This window comes from Oncorhynchus nerka, linkage group LG12, assembly GCF_034236695.1.
Source record: "Oncorhynchus nerka isolate Pitt River linkage group LG12, Oner_Uvic_2.0, whole genome shotgun sequence".
NCBI classification, from domain to species: Eukaryota; Metazoa; Chordata; class Actinopteri; order Salmoniformes; family Salmonidae; genus Oncorhynchus; species Oncorhynchus nerka.
The window spans coordinates 47,983,309-47,999,104 of record NC_088407.1 but is presented as its reverse complement, the minus strand read 5'-3'; positions in this window follow the sequence as shown (position 1 = coordinate 47,999,104).

Below are 15,796 nucleotides of genomic sequence, written 5' to 3'. Positions count from 1 at the left end.
AGTAAAGTTTTGAAGGCTATTTTGATAATGACAGTCAAAGATCGGTAGGATAGTCAGTTTTACCAGGGTATGTTTGGCAGCATGAGTGAAGGATGCTTTGTTTGCGAAATAGTTTTGGATTGGAGATGCTTAATGTGAGTCTGGAAGGAGAGTTTACAGTCTAACCAGACACCTAGGTATTTGTAGTTGTCCACATATTCAAAGTCAGAACCGTCCAGAGTAGTGATGCTGGACGGACAGGCAGGTGTGGGCAGCGATCGGTTGAAGAGCATGCATTTAGTTTTACTTGCATTTAAGAGCAGTTGGAGGCCACGGAAGGAGAGTTGTGTGGCATTGAAGCTCATCTGGAGGTTAGTTAACAGTGTCCAAAGAAGGGCCAGAAGTATACAGAATGGTGTTGTCTGCGTAGAGATGGATCAGAGAATCACCAGCAGCAAGAGCGACATCATTGACGTATACAGAGAACAGTCGGCCCGACAATTGAACCCTGTGGCACCCCCATAGAGACTGCCAGAGGTCCGGACAACAGGTCCTCCGTTTTGACACACTGAACTCTGTTTGAGAAGTAGTTGATGAACCAGGCGAGGCAGTCATTTGAGACACCAAGGCGGTTGAGTCTGCCGATAAGAATGTGGTGATTGAGTCGAAAACCTTTGCCAGGTCGATGAATACGGCTGCACATTGTCTTATCGATGGCGGTTATGATATCGTTTAGGACCTTGAGCGTGGCTGAGGTGCACCCATGACCAGCTCGGAAACAAGATTGTATAGCGGAGAAGGTACGATGGGAATCGAAATGGTCTGTGATCTGTTTGTCAACTTGGCTTTCGAAGACCTTAAAAAGGCAGTGTAGGATAGATGTAGGAGTTGGGTCTAGAGTGTCTCCCCCTTTGAAGAGGGGGATGACCGTTGCAGCTTTCCAATCTTTTGGGATCTCAGAATATACAAGTAATGGCTAGTAATAGGGGTTGCAACAATTTTGGCGGATAATTTTAGAAAGAGTGGGTCCAGATTGTCTAGCCCTGCTGATTTGTAGTGGTCCAGATTTTGCAGCTCTTTCAGAACATCAGATATCTGGATTTGGGTGAAGGAGAAATGGGGGAGACTTGGGTACAGGGCTGTTGATCAGGGTAAGTGTAGCCAGGTGGAAAGCATGGCCAGCCGTAGAAAAATGTTTATTGATCTTCTGTAATGCTCGTCGTTGATGGAAGGAAGAGTGGACCAAAGCGCAGCGTGGAAAGTGTTCATGATATTTATTTACAAGAAACACTCAAACAAAAATAACAACTCCAAAAACGACCGCAACCAGTTCCGTCAGGCACAGACACTAAACAGAAAATAACACCCCACAAAATCCAAACGGAAAATCACAACTTATATATGATCCCCAATCAGAGAGAACGATAGACAGCTGCCTCTGATTGGGAACCACACTGGCAAAACAACAAAGAAATAGAAAACATAGATTTTCCCACCCGAGTCACACCCTGACCTAACCAAACATAGAGAATAAATAAGGATCTCTAAGGTCAGGGCGTGACATCTGCAAGCATTTTCATTTAGAAGCCGTCTCTTAATGAGTTCCGAGAACTGTGTCATATCAATTATTAATGTTTTTTTCACTCATTAATGGCTTTGGATATAAATAAATAAGTACCAACATTCTTTCTGATAGTCTTTCATAAGTAAATGTTTTGACTGTTTGACCAAGTTAATCTGCTCATGTTGTGTGTATTCAATTGTTTGTGACATTGTGGTTACAATGAAGAATGTAAACAAAATAAATCCTATTCATATTGAATAATCAGATGCATGTTGCAAGCTTTATGTTTGCTCATTTATTTTATCTTCAGCTCAATATCACAGACCAGATTTGCACTAACAAAAAATGCATCAAGCATTATGTGAATTTGTTTGATTTTTATCGAATTCAATAGTATATTTGTACCACTTTAGATGCTGTGTTTTTATTTAGACTAGTGATGGACAACTGGAGGTGTTTTGAAAACATGTTTTTAAACACTTGTTTTTCACAAGTGTACTGTAGCAGGCGTAGCCCATCATGCAAACAATGTTTACATGATGGGCTATTAGCAGGACAATAGACTCTTCATACATCATTTTTTTTTTACAAAATGTTAATTTAATAGCCCGGCTACTGTAGGTGTGAAAATCCTCCCAACTTTACAATGTATTCAATGCTTAAGTACTCTAAAGTTTTACATTTCTAACTCAATACCTCATGTAACTGTCAGATAAAGCATACAGTATACGTTACAGTATCCGTTCATCAACATCTTTATGCTTTTGTTCATAAAATAACAATAAAATACTTTCAAAATGCACATGTTTGTTTCAACTAATGTACTTCTCAGCTGCATTTGAGTTGCACTTCCCCCCAGCTCCACGACTACGGGTAAAACCTTGCTGAGATGTATTTGTTGCGTTGTATCGTCAGTTTCTCAAGCCAAAATGTCTTGATGGCCTCTTCACCAGTTCATCTTTGCTTGCAGGCTTGGCAGAGTTACGGGTGAATGTTTTCAGTTGATGCCGAACAAGTTTGATCGGGTTTAAATCAGGAGACCAACATGTAGAGACAAGAACTTTTTTTTTTAGATATACTGTAGACCTACCGTAGGTGACATGAGTGTGTTGACCAAGTTTATGCCCTCATTTGCAATGCAAACCCAGACGGCAGTGGGTTTTGGGTCATTGTCTGCATTTGGAGAAGAAAAAAATAAATTTAGCCTAATAGCCAACATTACATACAATATTAGAAATGTTCATGTAAATAGGCCTAAACATAACAAAATATTGCTATAATCCTACCTTGAAAAAAAAACGATTTGGTCTCAGAAAAACCTCTCTGACATAGTGTCCAACATAAATCTTGATGATTTCTCCCTAAAAAAAACGTAAGCCTGCAAAAGGAGGCCACAGTGAATTATTGTGGAACACATAGCAGCCCGTGAGGTGTAGGCTACAATATTTTATTTACCTTTTGTTTTGTAAATAGCTAAATTTACCATCAAAAATCAAATAGGGGCCTGGTCCCTGGCGAGAAATTGCACTCCACACATGGAGGTTGAGGTGATGCTTGGGGCTCGGTTTGATTGATCTTCTTCCTTTTTCTGTAGCAATTTTGACAAAATTGATCAAGGGCCACAGTTGATTCGTCTGTGAAGATGACGCCATTGAATGTCTCGCCAGCTTTGATCAATGCCTGGGCCTGTAGTACAAAAAGTTGTTTGTTTGTCAGATGAATCATTGGGTCAAAACTACAGAACAGCACAAAACATGAGAACACACATGGTTAATTAACGTTCTGGAAAAAAAGATATGTACACTACCGTTCAAAAGTTTGGGGTCACTTAGAAATGTCCTTGTTTTTGAAAGAAAAAATGTTGTCCATTTAAATAACATCAAATGAATCAGAAATACAGTGGAGAAATTGTTAATGTTGTAAATGAATGTGGTAGCTGGAAATGAGAGATATTTTATGAAATATCTACATAGGCGTACAGAGGCCTTTAATCAGCAATAAAGCTGGCCTTCTTTGGACCAGTTGAGTATCTGGACCATCAGCATTTGTGGGTTCGATTGCAGGCTCAAAGTGGCCAGAAACAAAGACATTTCTTCTGAAACTCGTCAGTCTATTCATGTTCTGAGAAATGAAGGCTATTCCATGCGAGAAATTGCCAAGAAACAGAAGATCTCGTACAACGCTGTGTACTACTCCCTTCACAGAACAGTGCAAACTGGCCCTAACCAGAATAGAAAGAGGAGTGGGAGGCCCCGGTGCACAACTGAGCAAGAGGACAAGTACATTAGAGTGACTAGTTTGATTAATAGACACCTCACAAGTCCCCTACTGGCAGTTTCATTAAATAGTACCCGCAAAACACCAGTCTCAATGTAAACAGTGAAGAGGCGACTCCGGGATGCTGGCCTTCTAGGCAGAGTTGCAAAGAAAAGGCCATATCTCAGACTGGTCAATAAAAAGAAAAGATTGAGATGGGCAAAAGAACACAGACACTGGACAGAGCAACTCCGCCTAGAAGGCCAGCATCCCGGAGTCGCCTCTTCACTGTTGACGTTGAGACTGGTGTTTGCGGGTACAACCATCTGTAGAGATCAGTGGACAAAGGGCTGGACAACAGGCCTCACCAAAAAAATGCATGGTTAACAAGAAAGCGGTTTGGCTAGATTCTTAAAATGTCTTTCTGTTCGCAGCATTTGTTTGTTGGAGTCACTTTTAATTCTTAATTTATCGACCGTTTCTATCATAGACCACTGTTTTCGATGGGGGCTCGGAGTGGTACCATTCTGCTCATCTGATGAAGGTGCACATGGATCAGATTCAAACTAAGAAGAATGAGATCAAGCATTGAAGGCAGACTAGCAGAAAATAAATATTTTCTGAGGGCAGAGATACGGGAGACAGCTGATGCATTGGTCCAGAGCCAGACGGTATTGGTGGAGAGTCACTCGTCATTGGCGGAGAGTCAGGCGGAGAATGACGCGTTGAAGAGGGCGAGGAACGAGATGGAGTCACAATCCATGCCAGGCACATTTGTGAGCTCTGGAACTCCACCTCCGACAGGCAGAGTCAACATACAGTGTGGGTTCATCAGGTCGTCGGTTCACCCTGACATTTATATTCCTCTTCAGACAACAGAACTTGACGAACTGCTCACCAGGCCATTCAAACCGTTATGCTGTTCTGCTATTCCAAGGATGTGTAACCGAATGAAAATACCACGAGTGGACACAGAATACCAACTGGGATGGATCCAGATGAAAATGTAGCTTACCAGTGAATCTCTGGGTGTTCATCATTAATACTGTGTCTCAGAAGTTTCTGTCCATGACTGATGCAACCCGAAAAGCGTTAAAGACAGAGTTAATGAGTACTGGACATGACCTGCTCTCCCTTATGTAAGGAATTAGGCACTTTACCATGTTTACTATGTACTGTAGGCTATGTCTACTTGTCAGACGGCACAGTAGCTTAATAAACATGTACGTTTGAAAAGTTTAAAGAAAATCAAATCCAATAATATATTTGTACCATTGTAGATGCTGTGTTTTTATTCACAGTAGTTGCTGTGGTCAGACATAGTCCTAAAGGCCAAAATGTGCAAACTTGCAATGTATGCTTAAGTACTCTAAAACCAGATTTGTCCCCACAAAAGAATGCATCAACCCCTACAAATATATGCATTTATTATTAACTCTGCTTTGTAATTGCATAAAAGCCGCTTAGATAGGAATTTAGAATCCTCTAAATGTAATTAGATCCTCTACTGTACAAGGACATTTTATTGATCTGCCACTATTTTCATTTAGAGATTCCGGTAAACTCTTTGATGTTTCCTTTTATGTGTCTTATTCATCATGGCAACCTACAGGATACATTTCTTAGTTAGGTTGGCTTTTGTGGAGATCAGACCGTTTTCATTTGCAGGGATATTTGTGAGTTTTTGACCAAATGTAAGTCAGAACAAGTACTTATTTCACTTAAATAATATTCCTGTTGCTATTGTTATATGTAAATACAAGAACTGTGTATTGTCGTGGAAAATGACATAATTAGTCATGCTATCCCATGTTTTACTGCTTAAAGAATATTCTATTATATGCTAGTGTTTTCTCTAACCTGATACAAACTTGTCTTGGTGGGACATAGTCATAAGACTGGGTTTACAGCTAAGAGACGTTTGGGTGCAACCGCAGCTTGTGAAATGTATGGAACCTTGCAGAAATGTATTTTCTCTGTAAAAGCATTGAACTGGCACTGTTCGTTGAGCTTTTTAACTATGCACTGTTGAGTGGGTAGTTGATTCTCCATTTTTGAAAATCTTATGATAAAGTGTTGTTTGAAAGAATCTGCAGTGTCTCTTCCCTTTGATTAGATATTCCACGACAAATTGGTGACAGCGGTGGGATGCTAACTCTGCTTGCTGATTGCTCCCAAGAGACTGCATGCAGGGCCTCTGTTAGACGTGGCTCAGGGTACCACACACCGACTAAAACGGAGCAGAGGGGGACCCTCCTCGGACCTGCCGGGAGTGTCAGTGAGTGGTTACGTCATTCCGGACAGATAAATTCAGGGTGAGACATCATCGAAAATCCTGTTAATTGAAAATCCTGTTCTAAGAACAGATTGTGTACATTATTTCTTTGTTGTAGCAAAGACACCCTTAGTTAGAAATGTTGTTGTAGCAGAGTTATTTCTGAATAGGGAAAGTCTGAGAAGAATTCTAGGACAAACATCCTGTTGAAGCAGGGGGACCGTGTAGGACTAGGGGACATCTCCGAATGTGATCTTTTTGTTGAATCAGAAGTATCCTGGTTAGAGACAGGCGTTGTGTTTCCCTGTTGAAGCAGAGAAGCAGCCATGGGATGATATGACATGGTTAAGAGTTATGTGATTCTAGGGCACAATCCTGAGATAGAAAAAATATTCCTCCAGGGAAAAAAATACAAAACAAATGTAAAGGAAATATATATATATATATATATATATATATATATATATATATATATATATATATATTAACATTGTGAAACAAAAGTAATTAATTGGTGTACTGGTAAACAGTTGGTTATGAATGTGCATAGGAGGAACTACCATGTGGGTACAACATTTAAAACCTGTTTGGGATAGAGGGCAGCATTTTCACGTTCGGATGAAAAGCGTTCCCAGAGTAAACTGCCTGCTACTCAGGCCCAGAAGCTAATATATGCATATTATTAGTAGATTAGTATAGAAAACACTCTGAAGTTTCTAAAACTGTTTGAATGATGTCTGTGAGTATAACAGAACTCTTATGGCAAGCGAAAACCTGATAAAAATCCAACCAGGAAGTGGAAAATCTGAGGTTTGTAGTTTTTCAACTCATTGCCTATCGAATATACAGTGTCTATGGGGTCATATTGCACTTCCTAAGGCTTCCACTAGATGTCAACAGTCATTAGAACCTTGTTTGAGGCTTCTACTGTGAAGGGGGAGAGAAAGAGAGCTGTTTGAGCCAGTGGTCTGGCAGAATGCCATGAGCTGATCATGCTTTCGCCCGTGAGAGGTAGCTGCATTCCATTGTATTTCTAAAGACAAAGGAATTCTCTGGTTGGAATATTATTGAAGATTTATGTTAAAAACATCCTAAATATTGATTCTATACATCATTTGACATGTTTCTATGAACTGTAGTATAACTTTTTGAACTTTTCGTCTGAACTTTCGTCTGAACTTACCTCGTGAGTTTGGATTTGTGAACTAAACGCGCTAATGAGAGGAGGTATTTGGACATAAATGATGGACTTTATCGAACAAAACAACATTTATTGTGGAACTGGGATTCCTGGGAGTGCATTCTAATGAAGATCATCAAAGGTAAGTGAATATATATAATGCTATTTTTGACTTTTACTCACTACACGACATGGCGGGTATCTGTATGGCTTGTTTTTGTGTCTGAGCACTGTACTCAGATTATTGCATGGTTTGCTTTTTCCGTAAAGCTTTTTTGAAATCTGACACAGCGGTTGCATTAAGGAGAAGTATATCTATAAATCTTTGCATGACACTTGTATATTTTATCAAAGTTTATGATGAGTATTTCTATAAATTGATGTGGCTCTGCAAATTCGCCGGATGTTTTTGAGGCACAACATTACTGAACATAACGCGCCAATGTAAACTGAGATTTTTGGGTATAAATATGAACTATCGAACAAAACATACATGTATTGTGTAACATGAAGTCCTATGAGTGCCATCTGATGAAGATCATCAAAGGTTAGTGATTAATTATATCTCTATTTCTGCTTTTTGTGACTCCTCTCTTTGGCTGGAAAATGGCTGTATGTGTTTTTGTTACTAGGCTCTGACCTAACATAATCATATGGTGTGCTTTCGCTGTAAAGCCTTTTTGAAATCGGACACGATGGGTAGATTAACCTCTTCAACCTATGGAGGCGTTATGTCATTATTGGATTAAAAAACGTGCCCGTTTTAACCTCTTAGAACTCTTGCTCTATACTGCCCCTGTTGGAGAAAGTGCGTGCCCATAGTAAACTGAAAATATTTTTCCCCAAAATTGCTAATATATGCATATAAAAAATATTATTGAATAGAAAACACTCTAAAGCTTCTAAAACCGTTTAATTTTGTCTCTATGTAAAGCAGAACTCTCAGGGCATGCATTCTCCCAAATGCTATCTTGTCATGGAAAAAGTTGGCCCAACTTTGACGTTATCTCACACGCACTTCCCAAACAGCTACCGCTCTGGGAACAGTCTGTACGTGTTCAGCGCGAAGCCTGCTTTCAATGGGGCTTCTCATTGTGAGAATCGCGCGCTCACGGGAGTTTGAGCGAGCTGAAACCTCTCGGCCAAGCGAAAAAAAAGGTGACTGGATCAACCCTGCTCCTTGGCCAGAGCGGGAAGTGTGTGCTCTAAACAGTCCACATTTCCAAAACACAAAGTTGTAAAATGTCTAACTATTATTTGTTATGCTAACAAGCTAGCAAGAGGCTGTATTGCAACAGCATCAACTTCTGGTAGACATGCAAAGCTCAACATAAAGGTTACCTTTTGGTTACAATATACTAAAATGAACAAGTTCCACAGACATGTGACTAACAGAAATGGAATAATATGTCTCTGAACAAATAGGGGGGTCAAAATCAAAAGTAACAGTCAGTATCTGGTGTGGTCACCAGCTGCATTAAGTACTGCAGTGCATCTCCTCCTCATGGACTGCACCAGATTTGCCAGTTCTTGCTGTGAGATGTTACCCCACTCTTCCACGGACATTTCTGGTGGGAATGGCCCTGGCCCTCACCCTCCGATCCAACAGGTCCCAGGCGTGCTCAATGGGATTGAGATCCGGGCTCTTCGCTGGCCATGGCAGAACACTGACATTCCTGTCTTGCAGGAAATCACGCACAGAACGAGCAGTATGGCTGGTGGCATTGTCATGCTGGATGAGCCTGTAGGAAGGGTACCACATGAGGGAGGAGGATGTCTTCCCTGTAACGCACAGAGTTGAGATTTCGTGCAATGACAACAAGCTCAGTCTGATGATGCTGTGACACACCGCCCCAGACCATGACAGACCCTCCACCTCCAAATCGATCCCGCTCCAGAGTACAGGCCTCGGTGTAACGCTCATTCCTACGATGATAAACGCAAATCTGACTATCACCTCTGGTGAGACAAAACCGTGACTCATCAGAGAAGAGCACTATTTGCCAGTCCTGTCTGGTCCAGCGATGGTGGGTTTGTGCCCATAGGCAACGTTGTTGCCAGTGATATCTGGTGAAGACCTGCCTTACAACAGGCCTACAAACCCTCAGTCCAGCCTATTGCAGACAGTCTGAGCACTGATGGAGGGATTGTGCGTTCCTGGTGTAACTCGGCAGTTGTTGTTGCCATCCTGTACCTGTCCCGCAGGTGTGATGTACCGATCCTGTGCAGGTGTTGTCGAGGGGTTCCGCTAGCGGAACACCTGCCCTGAAACGTTAAGGGGATCTCTCATATTAAATAAGGACTGGGAAATGTTGTTTGTTTTTACCCTACATCATGAATGTTTGTTAGTGTTTCAATACTGTGTCTGATATATTGTGTGCGGTTATTTTATTTGGTTTCAGTGGGTTTTTCACAGGTTAGAGCAGAGGTATCTTGAAAGGGGTACACAAATGTAATTTTCTGAAGTTTTATTATCTGAGTTTTAATTGAACATGTGTATTCTTTTGATAAGGAATGTACTGAAGAAACTGTAACCTGGGAAATTAAATGTATGACATGTATGAAATGTTTTGACTGTTTTTGACTGTTTTTAAATAATTAATATAATACAGAAAGAAACACTTATTTAAGGGTTTGAATGACCTCTGACCTCTGTCCTGACTGTCTAGTGTGGTTTGATTGCCCTCACTGGAAAGCCGAGAGATGATTTAAGGTAATTTGTAATACTGATTTGAAGGTAATTTATAATGCTGATAATTACAGAGATGTTTATAATTAATAGTTATATGTGTGATTCAGACCACAAGAAGAATAGAACTGCCTCTTGTCTATTTTTCTATTCATTGAATCAAGTTGTGTGTAAAAAAAAAATCTTTATGGATTTTTATGGGTAGTGATTCTAATTCAGTTTTGTTAGTTTAATTGGTTTTGTTTGAATTCTTAACCAGTAGTGTTTTTTTAATACATTAGTCACTATGGTGAGTTGTGTCAAATTAACTGTCTTTTGACTGAATTAACAGAATTAACAGTCTTTTGAGATTTTTGGATTGAAGTTTACACACCTTGAGTGATATATAGGGATGTATTGAGTGATATATGAAGGGGTGTATTGTTACGTTGTTTGTTCTGTTTTGTTTCGATAAATCTCACCAGATTGGGTTTGCTGGATGATCTGGATAATTTCCTGATCCTATGACTCTGAGATGAGGTTGACAGTGTGATAAGGGGAGTAAAACCAATTTGGAAAAATGTATTCAACAGAATGTGTTGTTATTCTCTTTGACATTCTTTTTAGAGATTGGTCTGAAATAATAATTTGTCATATAGTAGATAATTTGTCTGAATTTCCTGATTCAGATATGAACTGAACTGAATTGTTGTTCTGATCTGTCCTTTCTTGGGGTTATGGTGGAGATGGTATCTAGATGCATGAAAGGGATAATTTGACCAAATGGTGTGGACCTCAAAACCCCCTCTAACCGGCTGAAGATGACTTTCAATACGGCCCTATCCTGCACCACTTATTTCGAAAGACCTGAGTTAAAGCCAGTTATCAATTTTTGACCATACTTTCACCATGCGCATTCACAAGGGAAGGACCTGCGTTCCACCGCTCATCTGAAGTCATTCTAATTCTCCGGTTGGACCGTTATTCAAGATATATGTAAACAACACTCTAAATATTGATTCAGTACATCGTTTGACATGTTTCTACTGACTGTTACGGAACTTTTGGACATTTCGTCACGTTATAGTGGACGCGCAATGTGACTTTGGAATTGTTTACCAAACGCGCTAACAAAAGTAGCTAATTGGACATAAATAACGTCCATTATTGAACAAATTAAGCATTTATTAGGGACCTGGGATTCCTAGGACTGCATTCTGATGAAGTTCATCAAAGGTAAGGAAACATTTATCATGTATTTTCTGGTTTCTGTTGACTCCAACATGGCGGCTAATTTCACTTTTGTTCTGAGCGCCGCCTCTGATTGTTGCATGGGTTTCTTTTTCCGTAAAGTTAAAAAAAGATCTGACACAGCGTTTGCATTAAGGAGAAGTATATCTATAATTCCATGTGTATAATTTGTATTATCATCTACATTTATGATGAGTATTTCTGTTGAATGATGTGGCTATGCAAAATCACTGGATGTTTTTGGAACTAGTGAATGTAATGCAACAATGTAAACTCAGATTTTCTGATAGAAATATGAACTTTATCAAACAAAACATGCATGTATTGTGTAACATAAAGTCCTATGAGTGTCATCTGATGAAGATTATCAAAGGTTAGTGATTCATTTTATCTCTATATGTGCTTTTTCGCTCTCTCTCTTTGGCTGGTAAAATTGGCTGTGTATTTTAGTGAGTGGTTGGTGAGCTAACATAATCGTTTGTGGTGCTTTCCCCATAAATTCTATTTGAAATCGGACACTGTGGTGCGGTTAACAACAATACTACCTTGAAAACGACATAAGATACAAGTATGTTTGAGGAATTTTAATTATGAGATTTCTGTTCTTTTGAATATGGCGCCCTGTATCACTGGTTGTTGTTATATCGCTCCCAGTAATGGGATCTCAGCCATAACAAGCTATGAAACTATTGCATCACCTGTATCACAAGTTTGACACAGGCCGTGTTTCTGTGATAATGACAATGTCACATTTAGCCATTCAGGGATTCTTAAAAGATGGGACAATCTCATCCTGTTTTTACAAATATTTTTCTTAATATTAACACCATTTGAAATATATATTTTGAAGCCATCACATCATGTACAGGAACAAACTCCTATTTTTTTCCTTCATAGAATGCATCTAACTGGATTTCAATCAATTTTATTTGATCGTTTGAGATTATTATTATTTTTTTTACAGGGACAGTGCACATTAGTCAACGTTTCAGTAAAAGAGTCGGTTTTAGCCAGCCGGCTATAATTTTCAATAGCAGTCCTTGGACAGGTTATTAAAAACAATTACAATAACAATACAGGCAATCAATGAGCAGTGAGCACATGCAGAGCAACATAGGACAAGCGACACGTAGCATGCAGACCCGAGCAATAGCACAAAAAGCAACAAAATGAAATAGGTAAAAGCAACAGTGTTTCCACACCTCACAAGCTACAGACAAAATGGAAAGCGGCAATACATCTAACATATTATTCAAAAGATACTAAAAATAGACATATTTTTGTCTCTAAAAATGTAAATTATTTTTGTAAAATATGGACAAATATTAATTTGAAAATCCCCAATACAAACAACAATTATGTCAGATCTTTCTTCACTCAAACATTTGACTAGGTTGATGTTTTACAGAGTTTACAAAAATTGCCATTTTCTTTCTTCATTCAAGTGGTATAGAACGTAGCAATTGAGTTTTTCCTCAGTTGCTTTATGACTCTAAAACCGAATTAAAATAAACCATATTCAAACCAAAATGAATATCCTCTCAAGAAGATGGAGTTCACAGCTTGTGATTGTGACCATGGTGACTTCAATATTGTCTGTTTAAATCCATCAAAAGTAGAGAACTTTACAGATCATGAGCGGTCTTGTTGCACTACATGTAATTAAGACATGAAGAAGGGGTCCTTATGGAATAGCTGATCCTGCTCATTCTTGTTTAAGTCAGGATTTTAGACAAATCTAACAGAGTTGATCAAATCTCCTGACACATTTTTTAGGAATCACAATTTTGAGACAAATCACAGAGGGCCATTTCAAGAAACTACATAAGATTCCCTTTCAGTTAATATTCATTATTTCCATTATTATTTTAAACACTTTTTTTGGAGAGTTTGAAATTGGGAACCTTTGCTCTGGACAAAGGCATTTCAGGGCACAGTGCTGACATGGAAATTAATAATATTGAAAATCCCCAAACTAATATTTTCCCTTATATAGTTCATGATGCAATTCTTAAAAGCAACAAATTCATTTTTTTTTACTATAAAAATAATGTTTCCCTGCCATACAAGGATTGCCCCAACTTTCAAGAATCCCTGCATTATGTTTCATGGTGGGTTACACTAATGTTAAGAGTAAGGTTTGTTATCACACACACAGACTCCTGTAGGGCTACTTTTAGGCCTTGAGTCTCAATCTGCTTAGAAAAGATTTCATGCTGAGCTATCCTGTCCCCCCTCAGACTTTCTAAGAACAAAAGCAGATGTATCCGCTGTGAGATAGTTGAGAGATGATAATTCTCAGTCCTCTGCATCTACGGTGTTTGGTACATTCATTTTTGGACAATTCAATGAATCATTTATAGCTATTGATTCTTCAAGAATATGACTTATAAATGTCTCATAATAGTTCAGAATTTGAAAGTGTTTTCATTTCTCCAGTCTGATCGCTCAGCTGTTTACCAAAACAAGTGGTGGGATGACCACTTGGTTGTTTTTCAAGTCCCGGATTGCCCATTTAAGGCTAGGCACCACACCATAATAGGTTAATTTATTCCTCTTATTCATATCACAATGAACGTTTACCAGTTGAATATACACACTGGACAGTTTATTAGGTACACCCATCTAGTACCACCTCAGAATACCCTTTGCCTCCAAAACAGCCTGAATTCTTTGGGGCATGGATTCTTCATGGTGTCGGAAACGTTCGTTGCTCAATTGTTACCTAACGTGTGCCAGGAATACATTCCCCACACCAGTACCCCACCGCTACCAGCCTGTGCCAGGCAGGATGGGTCCATGGACTCATGCTGCTTACGCCAAATCCTTACTCTGCCATCAGCATGACGCAACAGGAACAGGGATTTGTCAGACCAGACAATGTTTTTCCAGTCCACAATTGTCCAGTGTTGGTGTTCGCATGCCTACTGGAGCTGATTCTTCTTGTTTTTAGCTGACAGGAGTGGAACCGGGTGTGGTCGTCTGCTGCAATAGCTCATCCATGACAAAGATTGACAAGTTGTGCATTCCAAGATGCCGTTCTGCACACCAGTGTTGTACTGCACCATTATTTGTCTGTTTGTGGCCTGCCTGTTAGCTTGCACGATTCTAGCCATTCTCCTTCGACCTCCCTCATCAACGAGCTGTTTTCGCCCACAGGACTGCCACTGACTGGATGTTTTTTGTTTGTCACACCATTCTCGGGAAAATCCTAGACACTGTCATGTGTGCAAAGCCCAGGAGTTTGGCCGATTCTGCGATACTGGATCTGGTGTGCCTGGCACCGACGATCAACGTTGCTTAGGTCACTCGTTTTGCCCAGTCTATCATTCAATCGAACGGCAACTGAATACCTCAATGCCACGGCCATGTGCGTGGCTCACTGTCTGTAGGAGTGATCGATACCTAATACCATTTTCCTGCAACTAATAAACTGGCCGTTGAGTGCAGACACCAATATAATACTTTTTCGTATTGCAACTTTTCTGAAATAATGTTTACAAATATGCAAATGAGGCAGTATCTAATTAAATATGTGCATATACTGCAAAAACGGGATGAAGTCAGCCTTAATATTTTGGTTTCATTTTGTTAAGACACTCCAGGACCGGACTGTGAATATATACTTTTTAAAAACTGTTAGGGAGCATGAATCGCTATCTGGACACCTACGTAAATTTGCAGAGCGCGAAATTCAAAATACAAAAATCGTAATATCATGTCATACATCATTTAAAAGCTTAACTTCTTGTTAATCCAACCTCGTTCTCAGATTTCAAAAAGGCTTTATACCATGTGATTATCTGAGGATAGTGACAGGGTAGCCTAGTGGTTAGAGTGTTGGACTAGTAACCGAAAGGTTGCAAGTTTGAATCCCCGAGCTGACAAGGTACAAATTTGTCATTCTGCCCCTGAACAGGCAGTTCACCCACTGTTCCTAGGCCGTCATTGAAAATAAGAATTTGTTCTTAACTGACTTGCCTAGTAAAATAAAGGTAAAAAATATAAAAAATCAACCAGCACAGGCATCACAAAATCAGAAATAGCGATTAAATAAATCACTTACCTTTGAAGATCTTCCTCTGTTTGCAATCCCAAGGGTCCCAGTTACACAATGAATGGAAGTTTTGTTCGATAAAGTCCTTCTTTATATCCCAAAAAGTCTGTTTAGTTGGCGCCAATGATCTCAGTGATGCACTCGTTCAACATGGATACAAACAAATCCAAAAAGTGACCGGTAAATTTCGACCAAACAAGTCAAACGATGTTTCTAATTAATCCTCAGGTACTCTAATATTTAACCTTTTGTAACTAGGGGCAGTATTTTCATTTTTGGATAAAAAATGTTCCCGTTTTAAACGGGCTATTTTGTCATGACAAGATGCTCGACTATGCATATAATTGACAGCTTTGGATAGAAAACACTCTAACGTTTCCAAAACTGCAAAAATATTGTCTGTGAGTGCAACAGAACTGATGTTACAGGCGAAACCCAAAAACAAATCCAATCAGGAAGTGCCCCATATTTTGAAAGCGCTGCATGCCAATGACTCCTTATATGGCTATGAATGGGCTACGAATGAGCTTACGTTTTATACGTATTCCCCAAGGTTGTCTACAGCA